Genomic DNA, 15,821 nt, shown 5'->3' on the forward strand with positions numbered 1-15,821 from the left:
CAGAACAAAGATTCTGTAGACAGAGCTCACACAAGAGCCAGACAACTGGATTTAACCTTCAAGGGGAATAAACAGGCCTGACTTGGGACTCATTTTTTTCTGAATTCAATTACTCTGACTTCCTTGGTAAACATGTGACTTTGATGGAAAACATTAAGGGCCCACGGTTTTGATGGTCTGCAGGGTAGAAACCGGTGCTTAGCTGCTGACTTCCCTTGACTTTCTGTTTTGTCCCCCACGAGGCCTCTCATGCCATCAGCTGTAGCCCCAGGCCGGGCCCGCAGTACTCTGCTGAGGTGGGTGAGGGGAAATCGAATTTCATAGCCTAGAAAACAAAGCCCTGCAGGCCTCTCATACTGCTGGTCCTTTAGCTCCGGGCGTGGGTGGCAGCCACCCACTCGGGGTGATAGGAGCGATGCCGTTCAGGAAGAGAAGCGGCACCGGTGTCCTTGCTTGTCTCCCTGAGCAGAGGCCTGCAGCCAGTGCCCTGGCCACCTGCCCCTCCCCACGGTCCTTTGGGTTTTCCCCTGCTCTACACCCCACCTTCCTAGCCCCTTGCACCCCATTCTCTCCCTAGTGCCCCTACTGGCCAGCCAGTGTGCCCTCTCTCACCTCTCCAACCTGCCCTTGACTCAGCTCCACAACCACGTCCTCAGAGCCCATCTTGGACCAGCACCCTCCCACGCTGACTCTACCTGGGGCAGGGGTGCCCTTCCTCTAAGGCAGGAGGTTCTCCTCCTAACAGCAAAATGAACTCCTAAACCTGAGAGTAATTATCTAAGTCTGGAAAACATTGCTCCAGAGACAATCCGCAGTGCCGAACAGCTGCTTGAAATTCGGCCAGTCTTTTCAATAAAATTGCATTCTTTTCACACCAGCCTCAATGTATGCAGGTACAGTTGTGGGTACCTATGTAAGAATAATTATTTCTTCCAGCTACAGACGGTGCTGTGCTGGGCATGAAGAAGGACCGCCTGCACAAACGCTGACTCCTCCTTGGGAACCTCAGTCCCCTGAATAAAGGGAAGACTTTTCTTTAAGGGTTCAGGTCCCTGTCCATCCAGCCCCACCCTACATAGTTGCTTGTTCCCCCAAATTGCTTAACGTTGCTTGTTCCCCAAAATTCAACCCACAGTCACAGTCAAGTTAGTGGTCTCAGTGCTCTAACTTCCCCACCCACACTCCCTTTCCCCCATCAACTCATCCTCCCCTTCATTTGTCTGCCCTGCTGTGAACATGCCCATCTTCTTTCCCTAACATAAGGGGACCCCCTCCTCCCACTCACTGTCTTAAATTCCATTCATAAGGTCAGATGTGGGTCTAGTTCTCTTTCTCCAAGAAGCCTTCCTGGCTGCCCAGCATTCTCTGGTCCCTATCATACACCCAGGAAGGACCTCATGGACAGAACAAAAGAGAGCAACAAGGATGAAGTGTGCCATACTTATTGATTCTATCTCTCAAACAAGATGCCACTTTCCTTACATAAAGGACATGACTTATCTCTCACATCCTGCATATGCCCAGCATTAGAGGTTAATAAATATATGATGCTTGATCACAGTTATTGAAAACCTGATGGCTGATTATAGTTATTACAAAAAGAATAAATCACTTTCAATTCCTGCTTGTGTGCATACAGCTGTCCCCATACAAGGAATATCAAGCATCTGGGTGGATGATCAATTCTAATGATAATCCAGATGTTTCCAAGTATAAAGATGCAGGGCAAACACTGACCCTGAATTTTTGATTTTTTTGTATGAACTGAATTTTTAACTTTTCATATGAATGTTCTGGGGCCATGCATGGACAGCTTAAAATCCTTTTTGCAAACCTTTGCCCATAGAGAAAGTAATTTGCACATCCTCTTCTCCAGCAATTTCCAAACTCTAAAGCTCATATCTGCTTCTTCTAATAATTTTCCTCTGAACACCTGCCTGCTGCTCCATTACCATGGGGTGACTCAGAAAGAACAAGCCATCCTTTGCTGTCACATTTCCTCTACTCCGGCAGGGGCATCTCAGGATTGATGCCATCTCCCAGAGAGCTCTGTGAAAGATGAGCTAGCCAGCTAGGAGTGCACTGGGTTTCAGAGAAGCTCTGAGCCCAGGGTATCCGGAGCTCACCAATAATAGCCATGCTGTGCTTTGGATCAGAGGCCTCTGATTTAGACCTTTCTTCCCCTTAACCACATTGGTTTTCACGGTTTCTCTGAAAAATCCATTTGGAAAGGCATTTTTGGGGAAAAGCAAATAAAATTTCATTACTGAATTTTATTTAGAGAAAAATGTAGTACTTTCCATAAAAAGGCAATCTGATTATATTACAGTTGCACTCCTAATCTGTATATCCTATGTCAAAGCATTCTTTAATGGATCAGAAATAGATAATTGCCAGCCATATACTCGGTTGCAGCCTCCAGAAACAATGTGTCTCTGATGTCTTCTCCCAGAGGCCTGCGTGGCCAGCAACACTCAGGGCGGACTCCTGCCAGCTGGATGGCCTGCCCAGCTGGCTTGTCTTGCCATCGAGTCGGCTGTGATCCGACTAAGCTGCCCAGAACTGAGAACTTGAGGGAATGGACCCCTCACATCATTTCCCTACTCATTCCTGAATTCCTCCCTTCTGTCCCAGAAAGGATTTGAGGCAGAGCTACTGTTGAACTCCCCATAAGTCCAAGTCTCCCACTGAAACCTGCTCCCACCCATCCCCGAGCAGCTGAACCCTCGAGGCTGGGGTAAATGCAGGGAGGGCTGTCTGTCCCCTAGACCGACTCCTCCACAAGCAGAGAAATGGTGCCCAAGGGACGCTCCACAATCGACGTCAACAAGAAGCCAGAGCCCGTGAAGGGATGAGGGGCTGTGGTGAACATCCCAGTGAGAGGGAAGAAGCAGGACACAGCCAGCGGGCTGTAACTTCACCATTCACTCATTTGCTGAGCACACACTGTGTGCCAGTACTCTAGAGACCCTGAAGACACACTGTGTTGTGAATAAGACAGACGTGTGCTTGGTGTCAGAAGGGGCAAGCCAATACTAAACAAGCATCTGGAGCAAAGTGGAGTGGAGGACTAGATCCAGGAGCTGGAAAGGGGTTGCAGCAGGAGTCACGGGAGGCCTCCCCAGAAGAGGTGACTTTTAAGCTCAGAAGTGAAGGATGGGAAGAAATCTGCCAGGTGGATAAGGGTTGGGGCAAGGAGAGTGAATGGCATGTGCAAAGACCCTGAGGAGAGGGAGAGCTGGGCACATCTATCAGCCCTAGACAAGTCGGGCGTCTGGAGTGTGTAGAACAGGGCCTGAGCGTGGATTCCATACATTGATGACCTCAAACTATTGAAGGGCTTGAGCAGGGTGTGATGTGATCAGATCAGTCCTACATGAAGACCCCTCTGGCTGTGAGGGATGGTGAGGAGGGCTGTTGTCAATCCAGGTGGACTATGGCAAGAGATGGTCGTGGCCTGGACTTGTGTAGCACAGCTGGATTCGGTCTCCAGAGCTGTGGCTGTGTGCAAAGTAGACAAGCTGAACAAGAAGAAACCCTTCTGGAGGACGTTGATGAAAGAGGCTGATGGGAGCTCTGACCTCTCCAGCAGGGACACGAGCTCCAGGTGGTCCAGGATGAGATCTTTGCTGCTCAGGCCACGGGAGGGAGGGGGGAAGAACTGGTGTCTCCCCCAGTGTAAGAAGAAAACAGGTCAGACTCTCTCCCACCTCGTGCTGCTCCCTTAGCTTACAGTGCTCTCCCCACCCTTTACCCAGTTAACTCTCACTTATCCTTCAAGCCCAACGCAAAGGTCACTTCCTCAGAGGCCCTCTCTGGCTTCCCTGATTAGGTCAAGCCCACCATCATCTGCTGCGGCTAGTTAGTGTTTGTTTAATGGATGTGAAATAAAGTCAGCCACATACTTTGTCTCAGGTGATAACATTTCTGGCAGATATGGAAAGATTTCCATTTGTGAGAAAGGTCTCTCTCTCGGCCATCCTCCTGGGAGATGGGGCCAGGAACTGGACGGGACCATTGCCTCTGCTCTGCTCAGAAGATGTGGACCCACTGAAAAGCATATAGCCAGAAGAATCCAAACTCAATAACTCAATACTGACTCTCATTTAAAAAAAAAAAAAAAATTAAAAAAAAAAAAGCTTTTAAAGATGGACCATTCTGGAGCCCAGGAAACATCCTTTCATAATTAGAAGATTAGGGAGCCTTTTACGAGAACAGAACTATCATCATCACACTCTATGACAAAAAAATTATATACAAATTATACAATTATAAAAAATGAGTTGCATCTTCCCAAATTACAACAACGTATGTATCCCCCAAGGAAAATTGCATTTCTATTTCCACCTAGAGGGAAGCGGGGGGTTCTGATTTGGAATTTGAGGGGGACCAGCATGGGTTAATGTCAGCAACCATGTTTTACTGATAAATTGATTGACTCGGTTGCCCTGGCTCTGTCCTCCCAAGGGCTCTGCCAGCCACCTTACTACGGACAAACCCTTCCTGTGCCAGGCATTACGAGCCCTACCCAAGTTCCGTGTGGAGGTCCAAAGACTCCAAATCCCAGACCAGTGCCCCCTCCGGTCCCCTGCAAAGCCACAAACACCATCCAGTGTTGCATCGTGTGACTGGGATGGGGGAGAACCTGGGAGAGGAGAGGGAGGCCCTGCCCTCCAAAGGTGTCCCATCTGCGTCACTCTGTCCCCGGGCCCAGGGTGGGCCTCATCTGTGAGTGCTACTAAGGCCCATGTCCACCTAGAGCCTAAGGCTGCCCTTGCCTCGATGATCCACAATTTTCTCTGTACGCCATGGAAATTCCCTGGTCACATCCACTCACTCAACAACATTCATTCACCAGATATTAACTGAGAGTGTACTGTGTGCAGGCACTTTGGGGGTGCAGGGGACACAATGGGGAGAAAAATTAACCTGGTTCTTGCCCTCTTGGAGTTCAGTCCAGCAGGGGCAACAGGCAGTGATCAGCATTCTCCCAAGTACATACACGGCCACGGGCCCCACAAAGGGCCGTCCTAGTGCTCCGTGCCCAGCTTCTCTCCCACATCTGTTACCATCTGTCCTGTTCTGAGTCATCCTTCTTGTGGCACCAGATGACAACTAGGACTGCCAGGTTTATCCCATCAGCCATGGGGATGAACACAACGGCCCTGCCAGGCCTGCCATGATGTTGCACTTGACCGTAGCCCTCTTTAGTCTACCTCTTCTTCTTCATGAGGATCACCGCTAACGTCCTGGAGGCTACCAGCTCCTGAGCACCTACTAGCAAAGTCGCTTTGCTAGCACATTCTCATCTTCCCCTCTGCTTCCAAACTGTTACGCCACAGTGCATATCAGGTTCTGGTTCACGGCGGTGGTCTGTGACCCTGGCGCCCAGCACAACCCCTAGCACCCCAACCCTGCACAGCAAGGTCAGAGGGCAGGGAGGCACAGCCCTGCTGCCATGTGGCAGAGGAAAAGGCAGGCTTCCCAAATGTCAAAGCAGGCAAGGCTTTTATTTTCCTTAAATCACCACTTTTTTCGAGGGATTTGTACATAAACATAGCTCCCCCCAAGCAGTCCTTTACCCCTAAGACCAAAGAGACCAGAGGCTTAGAGGCCCCATGGCAATGACCCAGGATTTACAGGGCAGTGGCCACAGTAGGGAGGGTGCTGGGGGGCCACCAAACTCAAGTCCAGTGCCTGCCTCAGCCACACCCTCTAAACCTGACATCAGCAGGAGCCTGGCACAGCTCAGAGCCGGTGCTGACCTCAGAGGCCCCAGCCAGAGACAGAAGAGCCCGAGACCAAAGGTGTCCCCTGCCTGCAAAACCAGGAGGGAGCAGAGAATGTGGGCAGCGGGGGAGGGACAGGGTGGGAGTCAAGACTGCGAGCAGCCTCCACGGAGGGCAGCCTGGGTCAGGCTTCTCCTGCCCACAAAATAAAGCCCGGATCCCAGTGTTTGTTTCGGATGGCTCCATGCATGATCAAGCCCACACCCACCTCCCTCTCCCATCTCTTTTCCTCGGAAAGAAAGCCACACCTCAACTGAAACTCCATCTCCATTGCAATCTGTTGGCAGAGTCTGTGCCTGAGCTCTCTCTGTACTATCTAATTTAATCTTCGTGCACACATGGCCCTCATCCTCAGGACACAGAGGTTCAGAAGCTATGAAGCAGGTCCCTGATCACACAGCTAGTTCATAGCGAACGGTCCTCAGGTCCATCTGCCTCCAGAGGCTCCTGACTTCCCCACTGTGCCCCCTCCCCTTCCCACACCCCTGCTCACTCCTGGGTTCGGAGCGGGGCTGGGATAGGGGAGGGAGGGCAGGGGAAGCCACATCTTTGGTCTTTGGCTGTCCTGATTCTGTCTGGGGCCTCTGAGAGCAGGACTGGTGCCCAGCTCCCAGCTTTGCCTTAGGGTCCTGATGATATCCTGGTGACTGTCCTTCTGGGGGTCTGCTCCACCCACTGGCCCCTTTGCAGGCCCCCAGAACCCTTCACAAGGCCCTAAACAGACCCAGCCTCCCGACACCGTGCCTCTGCTCTTGCTGACCCGTCTCGTGATCCCCTTGCCCACCTGGGCTCCTCTGTAGTGTCTCGGAAACCTGGAGCTCCCTCTCCTCTAGGGCCCTGGGTCCTTTGTCTGTGCTCTCCTTTTAGCCCGTGTATTCCTCGTTTCAATTACGCATGTCTACCTCCTCTCTCAAAAGGTCCACTCTGACCAGTTCTGTGTTGTACACTTCCCTGGCACGTGGCCAGGCCTCAAAAAAGTATCTGTTGAGTGGCTACCTGTACACATGGATGGGCAAGCAGATGGACAGATAGATTCCTCCTGTGGCTCTAATTCATCTGGGTGAGGCAAGAAGGGTGGTGGGGAGGGAGGAGGAATCCCCAGCTGGCAGCCCCCTTGGGGATAAGTACCTCCCCGACCCGACTGTCTCTGCAGTAGGGGTGTGTGTGTGTACATGCATGCATGCATGTGGAGATGGGGGAGGTCTGAAACTCTGGTGTGAAATGATCAAGGTGTGAGACTGAGAGGCAGCCCATGGGTCGCCCCATGGCCCAGGGTCCCTGAAGCTTAATTGGACCCGTGCTTGCCTCAGAGGGCCCTCTGTGGGAGAGGAGACCCAACACCTAGTATGAGATCCTGGGCCAGACAACAGGGCCACCTCAGCTGCAGTGCCTGAAACACAGGACGATTAGGAGGAATTAGTGGAGGGCGGTGAGGGGGGCTTGGAAACTGTCATGGCAACTGTGGGCACGTCCTCTGTGCAGCTCTCCTCTTTGTCCCTGCCAGTGAATAGCAAAGGCATTACATAAGCAGCAAATGGGCTCTCTGTTAGGACTGAGCCCTTGGCACTGGCGGGCTGTGGGCCAGGAGGCACCACGCAGGATGCTCTCCCATCCACCGCCATGAGGGAGGGCCCGGGCAGCCTGATCCAAGGTCCACTGAGGCCACCCTGAGGCGAAACCCACCACCCAATTCAGCACCTGCTGCCCAGAGCAGAGCCTCCACCAGCCACGCTAGGCAGCCAGAGAGGAGAATCAGTGGATACCTCACCCTCAGCCCCAGACCATGCTGACACCTGCCTCTTCCCCCCACTAAAAGACACTTTTGACCTCAAAAGCAATGGAAAAGACAGTCTCTACCCCCTCCCCCATTCACATGAATTTACCGAAAAACTCAAGGCCCATCAACAGCTAATGAGGAGTTAAACTTGAAGCCCCACTTGTCAGAATCTCTGCCTCTTTAAGAGGCTGAATTTACAAACTCAATCTAAAATGGGCCCCCTCTGGCATGACACAGCCATCCTCTCCACAGCACCAGGGTGCTTGGTCCTCAGATACAGGGGAAGTGAAGGCTAGTTGCCTGTAGCCCCAGGGAGGGTCACCACCCTCACACCGAGCTGTGAGACCACCCACCAGCAGAGCCTTGCAAAGTCACCGAGGCGCCAGGACATGCTGAGATTTCTGACGGCTCCTTCCCTGCTCATGAACGCCTGCCTCAGCAGAACTTCCCAGCGTCTGTTCCTGTCACCAGGGGAAGAAAAGTTTTCAAAAAAAAGACAACTCAAATAGTTGAGGGCTCATCTCCAAGTCTTAATGCTCAGCATACCAGCTTTACTTCCAACGGAGTTCTAGAACTTTGAGGCTGGTCTCTTTTCTTTCCTTTTGAGTTAAGTCAATGGGGATCGATCAAGTACTCACTCTGTACCTGGTTCCATGGAAGAAATCAAAAACGGGAAGAGTCTCTGAGCCCAGACTGCCAAAGGAAAGCCACACAGAGAAAACAACTTTGCAACCTTACTTAAAACTCACACACGCTGGCTTTCAGAAAGTACCCGGACAGTATCAAGGAGAGTCCCGAGGGAAACTGGAGGAGCAATGTTCCAGAGGCCAGAAACTTCTAGAGTATCTGTACTGAAGGGCTGGACCTCGTCTACGAGATTCCAGGGAAAGAAAGAGGGACAGATGCAGCCGGACAGAGACAATCTCTGTGGCAAGGACGAACACAGTGTGAAGTCACAGACCTGGCTCCAAATCCCAGCTCTGCCACTTATAAGCCAGGTGACCCTGGGCAAGGCTCTCTACTTGCCTTAGCCTCCATTTCCTCTTCTGTAAGACAGCAATAGAAATAGTGCCCCGTGATGGAATTGTGAAAATCCCAGGCGAGCGTGCACAGAGCACGCCCAGCACCACACCTGCAGAGCCAGCGCCCAGCACGTGAGAGGTGGCTTCACTACCAGGACAGGGAGAAGGTCCCGGGTCTGTTCTAAAAAGCTCCTTGAGAAGCCTGAGCTTTGGATCTGCTCACAGTGATGGCCAAAGTTCTGGAGGGACTAATGGCCACGAGGTAGAACAAGACATAGAGAGCCCAGGCAGTAGTTCTGAGACCTGGTGGGTCTCCTCAAAGGAGAGGAACCCACAGCACTCAGGCACAGAGCTTTGCCTTCACTTCAAAGAGAAAGATTTATTCTTGAAGCCAAGGCATCAGCTGCTCTGACCTCTCCTTCACAGGATGATGGTGACAAGGTCCACACCTTGCAGAACAGAATCTCAATGAAGCTAGAAGGAAAGGCAGTCGGTGGTGTGGTGTCGTGGAGGTCTGGGACCTACTGCAACCCAGGCTCCCAAAGCCCAGCCCTCTGCCAGCCTTTGACTCTCCGAGGGGAAAGGCATGACATTTACAACAACTAAGAGGAATGAAAATGAATTCACCGTAAGCCTTTGCATGTTGTCACTCAGGCTAAGCAGAGTCCCAGGTGGGGCCTGAGGAATCCATGCTACATTTTACTTGCTTCAGCCAGCCAGGCCCACTGGGGCCTGGGGAGCCAGGAGGGACAAAGCCTGCTGGAATCAGCCTCTACTCCAAAGTCAGGGAGTCCTCCTCTGCCAACACATCATTAGCGTCAAAATCCACCCTAAGAAAACAAAACAAAACTCTGAGTATTTACTATGCGCCAGGAACTGTGCTTATCTCATCTCAGCCTCCCAATGGCTCTACAAGCCTGGTATTGGTGTTTCGATTTTATCCATAAAGGAATGGAGGCGCCAAAGAGTGAGTGAGTTGCCCAGGGACATTGTGCTAGTCGGTTTCTGCTGCACAGCAAATAACTTCATACATCTCAGTGCCCTATATAATAAATATTTCTTTGTCCAGGTGTTCATGTCAGCTACGATTTGGCTAATCTAGTTTGGGCTTGGCTGCAACAGACTGGACTCCAGACTTCATGTCAGATTCACGTCTTCCCGTGGGTCTTCATCCTGTGGTCCGTGCTGAAGGATCAGCAGCCCCCCAATGACAGATCAAGTAGCACAGGAGCGCAAGCCAAACCAAAGACGCACATTGAAAGCCTCTGCTCACATCACCTCTGCTAGCATTCCAATGGCCAAGCCAAGTAACCATGATGTGTGTAGGCGAGTATGTACTCCGCCTATACCAAGGATCTAGATGCTTAATTATATTCCAGGATGGAGTGCAGACCCAACACAATACCCCACATCTACCACCATCGCATAGCTCCCAAGTGGCAGAGCCGAAAGAGGAACCCAGACAGCCTCTTCTCCTCACTGCTCTGCGATCCCAACTACTGTGTAACTTTCGTTAGGTCCCTTCACCCTCTCAGCCTTGGTTTTCTCATCCGCACGCTGGGTATAGCCTGACCTACGTTGTTGGGCTATGTAAGGATCAAACGAGGTGGTGTGTGAAGACTCTTTGAAGGGATCCAGGGGTACACTAGGCCAAAGTCTCTCCCAGCCCTCATTTGGAAATTCCACAGCATTCTGACTCTCTTCCAGACATAGACAATGTCAGAATGACAAGAAGGTAGAGCTGCCCCGCGACCTTGAGAACGATGGACCTCTCTTTACCAGCTGAGACACAGACTGATCCTGAGGCACGTTCGTGTGAATGAGAAATGTCAGTGTCTCAATCATAATTATGACAACTGTCAAGCCTTGGCCAGGTTGACTGTCTTAGGGAGGACGTTCCATGCCGAATACCAAAACCAGGTGAGGAGCTGGTCAGAGAAACACACACAGTTAAAGAGGGCAGCCTGGGGCTCCCCGAGTGCACGCTGGCACTGCTGGGCAGTGCAGTCTCTCACGGCTGCTGGACACGGCTCGGTACTGCATGGGCATCTGTTACTCTTCATCACCGATCATTTGTTCCCGGCACACATCTTCTGACTGGTACATTTTGACATTTTATTTTTAGATCAAAATAACAGCAGGGATCAAACTTCTAAATAGAAGTGATAGCAGAAACACAGGGTCAGTCACAAAGAGTACACAGTAGAACATGTCTGCATGTTTTCCCAACAGAATGCCTGAGCCCAGCCACTCAGTTCCACAGAGAATGGCTCAGATTCCTGGGTTCCTCGGCTACCTGGGTTCAAGTCCTGCCTCCATCCCTTAACAGTTTAACCACCTGAGACTCGGTTTCCTCATCTGTAAAAGGGGAACAGTAATAGTACCCATGTCGCAGATAGGAGGATTCCACAAGAAAATCTATGCAAATCCCTCAGCACATGGTCTGGTACCAGAAAACTACCGTTGTCATTAGCACCCCTTGGCCCCTTGACAGGCAACCCCAAAACCATTCCCACCCCCTCAGAAACTTCTCTCCATCTCTAGCAGAAATTCTGGGAAGCAGAGGTCCACATGTCCCTGAGGATCCCATTTCAGTACTGAGCACACATCACTGCAATCTGATTTTAGAAATCACTGTGTAAACATATGACCCTTTAACTCTATTTCAATTCAGTTATGCAAATCTCATCATATATTCAACATTAAGCCATTTTTCTTCCCTCTCAAAATCTGTCTACCACTGGCCAGCCGAACATACTACTACCAGTTCGAGGACCAGTGGGAGCAGAGTCCCAGCATCTTGAGTTTGGAAAATGCATCACTCCTCAGCCCGGGCACAGAGCCAGGCCAGCGACAGGTGCTGATCACCCAGGGGCCCGAGGGAGTCGGGGCAGAAGGCCGGACAGAGATCATCCCACCAGGCACCTTCCTCCCATGCTCCACGGGGCCCCAGGAGACCAGGAGGTACCCAGGGGGCCTCTCTGTGTGGGGACACAAGAGATGTCAGTGGAAACAGGCCGGGGAAACAGGACCCATTCTCCACGCGTTCCCCGATACAGTTCACACTGCCTGTTCTATAGACTGAGATACCATGGAAGTCTTATTTTGGAAAAAAAGGATGCCACTGCTTTTATATTTAAAAGAGAAGAAGACAAAGAGGAACTAGTTAATTAACCCCATCCTAGAATCTTTATTCCAGACATGGGGAAACTGAGTTCCAGTGAGAGAAAAGAGTTAGGCAAAATCTTAGACTGGGAGCCAGAGCCAAGAGCAGAACCCAGAGCAGGGCTGTTTCCATTTGCGCATGGAGCCCAACCCCTGCTTAAGGAGACCTGAGTTACCAGAGCTTCCTCCAAAGACCAGGAACAGGGCCACACCACGGCTCCATCTTCCCTCTACACTGGGGCAGGAGCAAGAGGGGCAGCGGACAGAGCCCTGGCACGGAGCCAAGCCACAGCCCGTCACACCCTGTCTGCTCCCACGGCAGAGGGGCCCTGTGGGCAGGAGAGCTGGGCTGATGGTGAACGTGGGAGGCCTCCAAGTCTTAATATGGCCTGTCTTAGTTTATTAACAGGAGATGGATAATATCTGACAAATGACAGGAGATAAATTGTTAAGCAATATGCAAATATGCCTGCAGCAAAAATGGAAAATTACTATACAGTAAAAGCTTTTATGGCTGCAAGAAAATTCAGAGGTAATTTGTCTCTGCGTCTCCTCAAATTCCAATCTCGCTGTTAGCTGTGGCAGAATGCTACATCCGTTACCGTTCCAATTAAATCATTATAAAGGGGCTCCCGCGTAGACATCAACTTTAAGGGGCCGAGGAGGAAAGGGCATTTACAAAGCTGAAGCTCAGCCACAGCTTCCCAGGGTCTGTCCCTCTGTCCATGGACTGTCACTTAGGCAAGAGCCAGGATTATACCCCAGGACCATTTCCACCAACATGCCCATCTCCTTATGATCACTCAGCCGGCCCAGCTGAATGTTCCTCACCGGACACTTCTGTAGGACACTAGATAAGACGTGTAAATGACCACTGTCTGACCTGGCCAAAGAGACGGGCCAGCAGGATGGAGAAGGACTTTTGTACCTGGGAAACTTCCCAAGAAGAGATGGAACCCACTGTGAAGGGAGGTCTTAGAGCCCCTGCAGGAACTCCCAGACTCGGCCTGACACAAACAGAAAATGAGATAGAAACTCTGTAGGATAGCAGGCAGGAAGAGAAAGCCAGGAGCTCACTGAGGACACAGATGTGGGCATGTGGACCTCAAGCCCGGTGGACTTCCAGAGGGGAAGGCCCCAGACCCAAGTGGATGCAGGGTGGGGCAGAGGAAGCTGCCTGGGGCCCAGCAGAGCCCCAGCTTCTGCAGGAAACACAGCCAGCACCGTGGCAAGATTTTCTCCTTATTCAATCCAGGCTCCTTGTTTTTCCATTAAAAAACAATATAGGAAAAGAGTGTCAAGGAAAATCTCTGTGCTCAAAACACACTTGTAAACAGCTGCTACCTACAACACAGGTGCGGGCCGGACTGTCCTGGGAGTGAAGGACGTGGGGCACAGCAGAGGCCCTGCACCTCCACCAGAGAGGATCCCTTGGCCAGCAGAGGAAGGCATGCACTTGGGGACACACCACGCTGGAGCAGGAGGTGGGCTGTGGGGACCAGCCACAGGGTCCATCCCTGCTTGGCAGGAAGGGAAACTGACCCGGAGAAAAGGCGCCTTGCCCAGGCTGAGTCGGGCCATGCCACCTGAGCGTGGCAGAGCCAGCAAAGGCCACAGGTGAGCCTTGTGAATGGGAATCGGAGGAGAGCTCAGGAAATGGCTCCATCTGCACGATGGAGGAGAAAACCGGGAAATTCAGTCCCATAACTAACTTGCTTGAAGGGATTTTGTTTGTTTGTTTGTTGTTGTTTTTTATTTGATTTTTTTTTTTGGCTAATCATGCCAAGAAATCGGTATAATTGACAGCTTCATGAAACTGACTGGCAATTCTGGGATCCTGTAGGCACATCCCTAGTGAAGGATCTAGAGCAGATGAGCGGAGAACCAGGAGACCAACCTCATGACTCCTGTGGCTCCCTACAAGCGAAGGTTCAGGCCCCCAGGCACGAGAGACACCCGTGGCATCAGCTCAGATTGAACCAGGGGCACAGAAAGCCAGTCCTAAATCCCGGTTGCCCACCGAAGGGGCCACAGGTGCAAGGTTGCCCGTGTTCTGACACCCAGGTAGTCCTCAGATATAGCCAGGGGCCTCTCTCGATCAAAATTCACAGGAGCTCAGGGCGTGCTCACTCACTGTCACCAGTGCCAGAATCACCCTGTGCCAGGCACGGTGTCAGGCAGATCGCACACTGGATACTAATGGCACATGCACTGCTTACCTGAGATGGGAGACCAACAGAATCAGGGTTCATCCGTGATCTGGGAACACGAAAAGGCATTTGCCATCTTCCTGGGACTTATAACTTCAGGTGACAATGCAAATATTTCTTTGGGGCCGAATTGCCCAGGCATCTGGATACTGGCTAAAGTGCCAGAGGACTGTGAGGGTAAGTGAAGGTTAGCGCACTGTGTGTTTTACAGATTAACTCTAGCTATGGTTATAGAAATGACAAAGAATCTGCCTGCACACTCCGCACACCTCCTTCTGGAACAGGGAACCCCTGCCCCCGTCTGTCCCTGGCCCTGGCCACTGCCAGGCCTCTGTGCAGGTCCTGCTCCCCTCCTGCCTCTGGGGCGGCCTCAGATGGGCCATGAGTCCTTCTCACAGGATACCGGCCAACCACCACAGGATCCAGGATGACCTTGTGTGTTCCTCTGATCATGCAGGGACCCTGCTGGGGGGCTCATGAGGGGTCAGCCAGGGATGTAGGGGTTGCAACCACAGAAACCCAATACCTATCTGAACAGCACATTCAATCTTCTCTCCCTCCCTATTATGGGTCCTCTGGCCCCCGCCTGAGCCCTCACCCATCTCCTCACCACCTCCCTTGAATTCTTCAGGATCCAAACCAAGTTGCCTCTCTTCCACAAAGTTGGACTTCTACATCTCTCTCCCTCCCTCTCTCTCTCTCTCTCCTCCGACCCCCCTGCCCCGCCCCCCCCCCCCACCAGTGGCTCTAGCACTTCTCAGCTATTTGAATCATTCACATGGCATGAAACTTCCAATAATGGAAAATTAATTGATAATACCTCTTTTTTACTAACTGGTTAGGAAAAGAATGTTCTGGTTAGTTAATCATCTCGGTTAAAAGAAATTTACCAGAGCTGCCATACTAAAACTACCAATTTTGCAAGGAATAAACTAGCATATACTACAACTTAATGACTGATGAATCTGAAGACATTTAAGACTTTCCTAAGGCTTTTTAGTCATCAATGAGAATCTTGACCATTTTGTGCTGGGAGATTTCATAAATGCCATTTAACAGGGTTTTCTGATTGCTGGAAGGAGATTTCATCCAACCTTTACTGTGTGAATGACAGACATGCACATACGTAAATACTCGTGAGCATATACCTACAGCCAGCCCCCTTCCGCGTGGCTCTTCCATCGTCAACCAACACAGCGGAAATGGGATAGTTTAATCCCATCCCTTCCTCTTGATGTGCCAGAGCCCTCAAGGTTAGAAACCATGGGTATGTGACTCAGGGGAAGGATGACATGGAGGAGCCACCTTCAAGCAGTGCAGAGAGGCCCCACCCAAACAACAACTTCCGTGATCCTCTGGCAGCCATCACGTCCCCCTTAGGCCCCGGAGAGGCCACAGCCCATACCAGGTGGGCCGAGTCCCCTGACCCAGGGAGGAAGGTGCACAGAGACCTGGCAGTGGCCGAGCCCAGAAAGGCAGGCTCACACTGCATCATCATTCGCTCAGAAGCATATTGTCATTCCTGTCAGCAGGCGCTAAGCATCCATGACAATTCCAAGGCTTAGGTGAGCTCCCCTCTTCTACAAGAAGGAGGGTGTCAGGGGACTAAATTGGTGCCCGCTCAGATCTCGGTGATTAGCTGACTCACGCTGCTTTCCTGCTGCTGCTCTCCTGTTCCCTAACTCAATTCTGGTGTGCTTAAATAACAGGGATGATTTTGTGCCCCAGCTCCTCCAGGATCCAGCCTGTGAGCAGTTGTCAAGCTCCCTGGCCCACGGGAAGCTCCCCTCTCACTGCTTTCTTGCCAATTACAGAAGAGGTTTGTTCACATGGCCTAGGAAGCAAGGGTTGATGAAGC

General features: G+C 51.4%; 1 protein-coding gene across 4 annotated transcripts in view; it reads right to left on the reverse strand.

The window, feature by feature from the left end:
* FSTL4 (follistatin like 4) overlaps positions 1–15,821 on the reverse strand; it is a 734,451-nt gene that overhangs the window by 533,217 nt on the left and 185,413 nt on the right. Inside the window, exon 1 of one of the 4 annotated variants that reach the window (XM_068535875.1) lies at positions 3,906–3,974. The exons of the other annotated variants lie outside the window; for them this stretch is intronic. The gene's annotated coding sequence lies outside the window, so the exon portion shown is untranslated. Of the gene's footprint in view, positions 1–3,905; positions 3,975–15,821 lie in introns of those variants that run through there. 4 annotated transcript variants of the gene reach the window in all.

Source organism: Eschrichtius robustus, chromosome 2 (assembly GCF_028021215.1).
Source record: "Eschrichtius robustus isolate mEscRob2 chromosome 2, mEscRob2.pri, whole genome shotgun sequence".
In the NCBI taxonomy this organism is placed as follows: Eukaryota; Metazoa; Chordata; class Mammalia; order Artiodactyla; family Eschrichtiidae; genus Eschrichtius; species Eschrichtius robustus.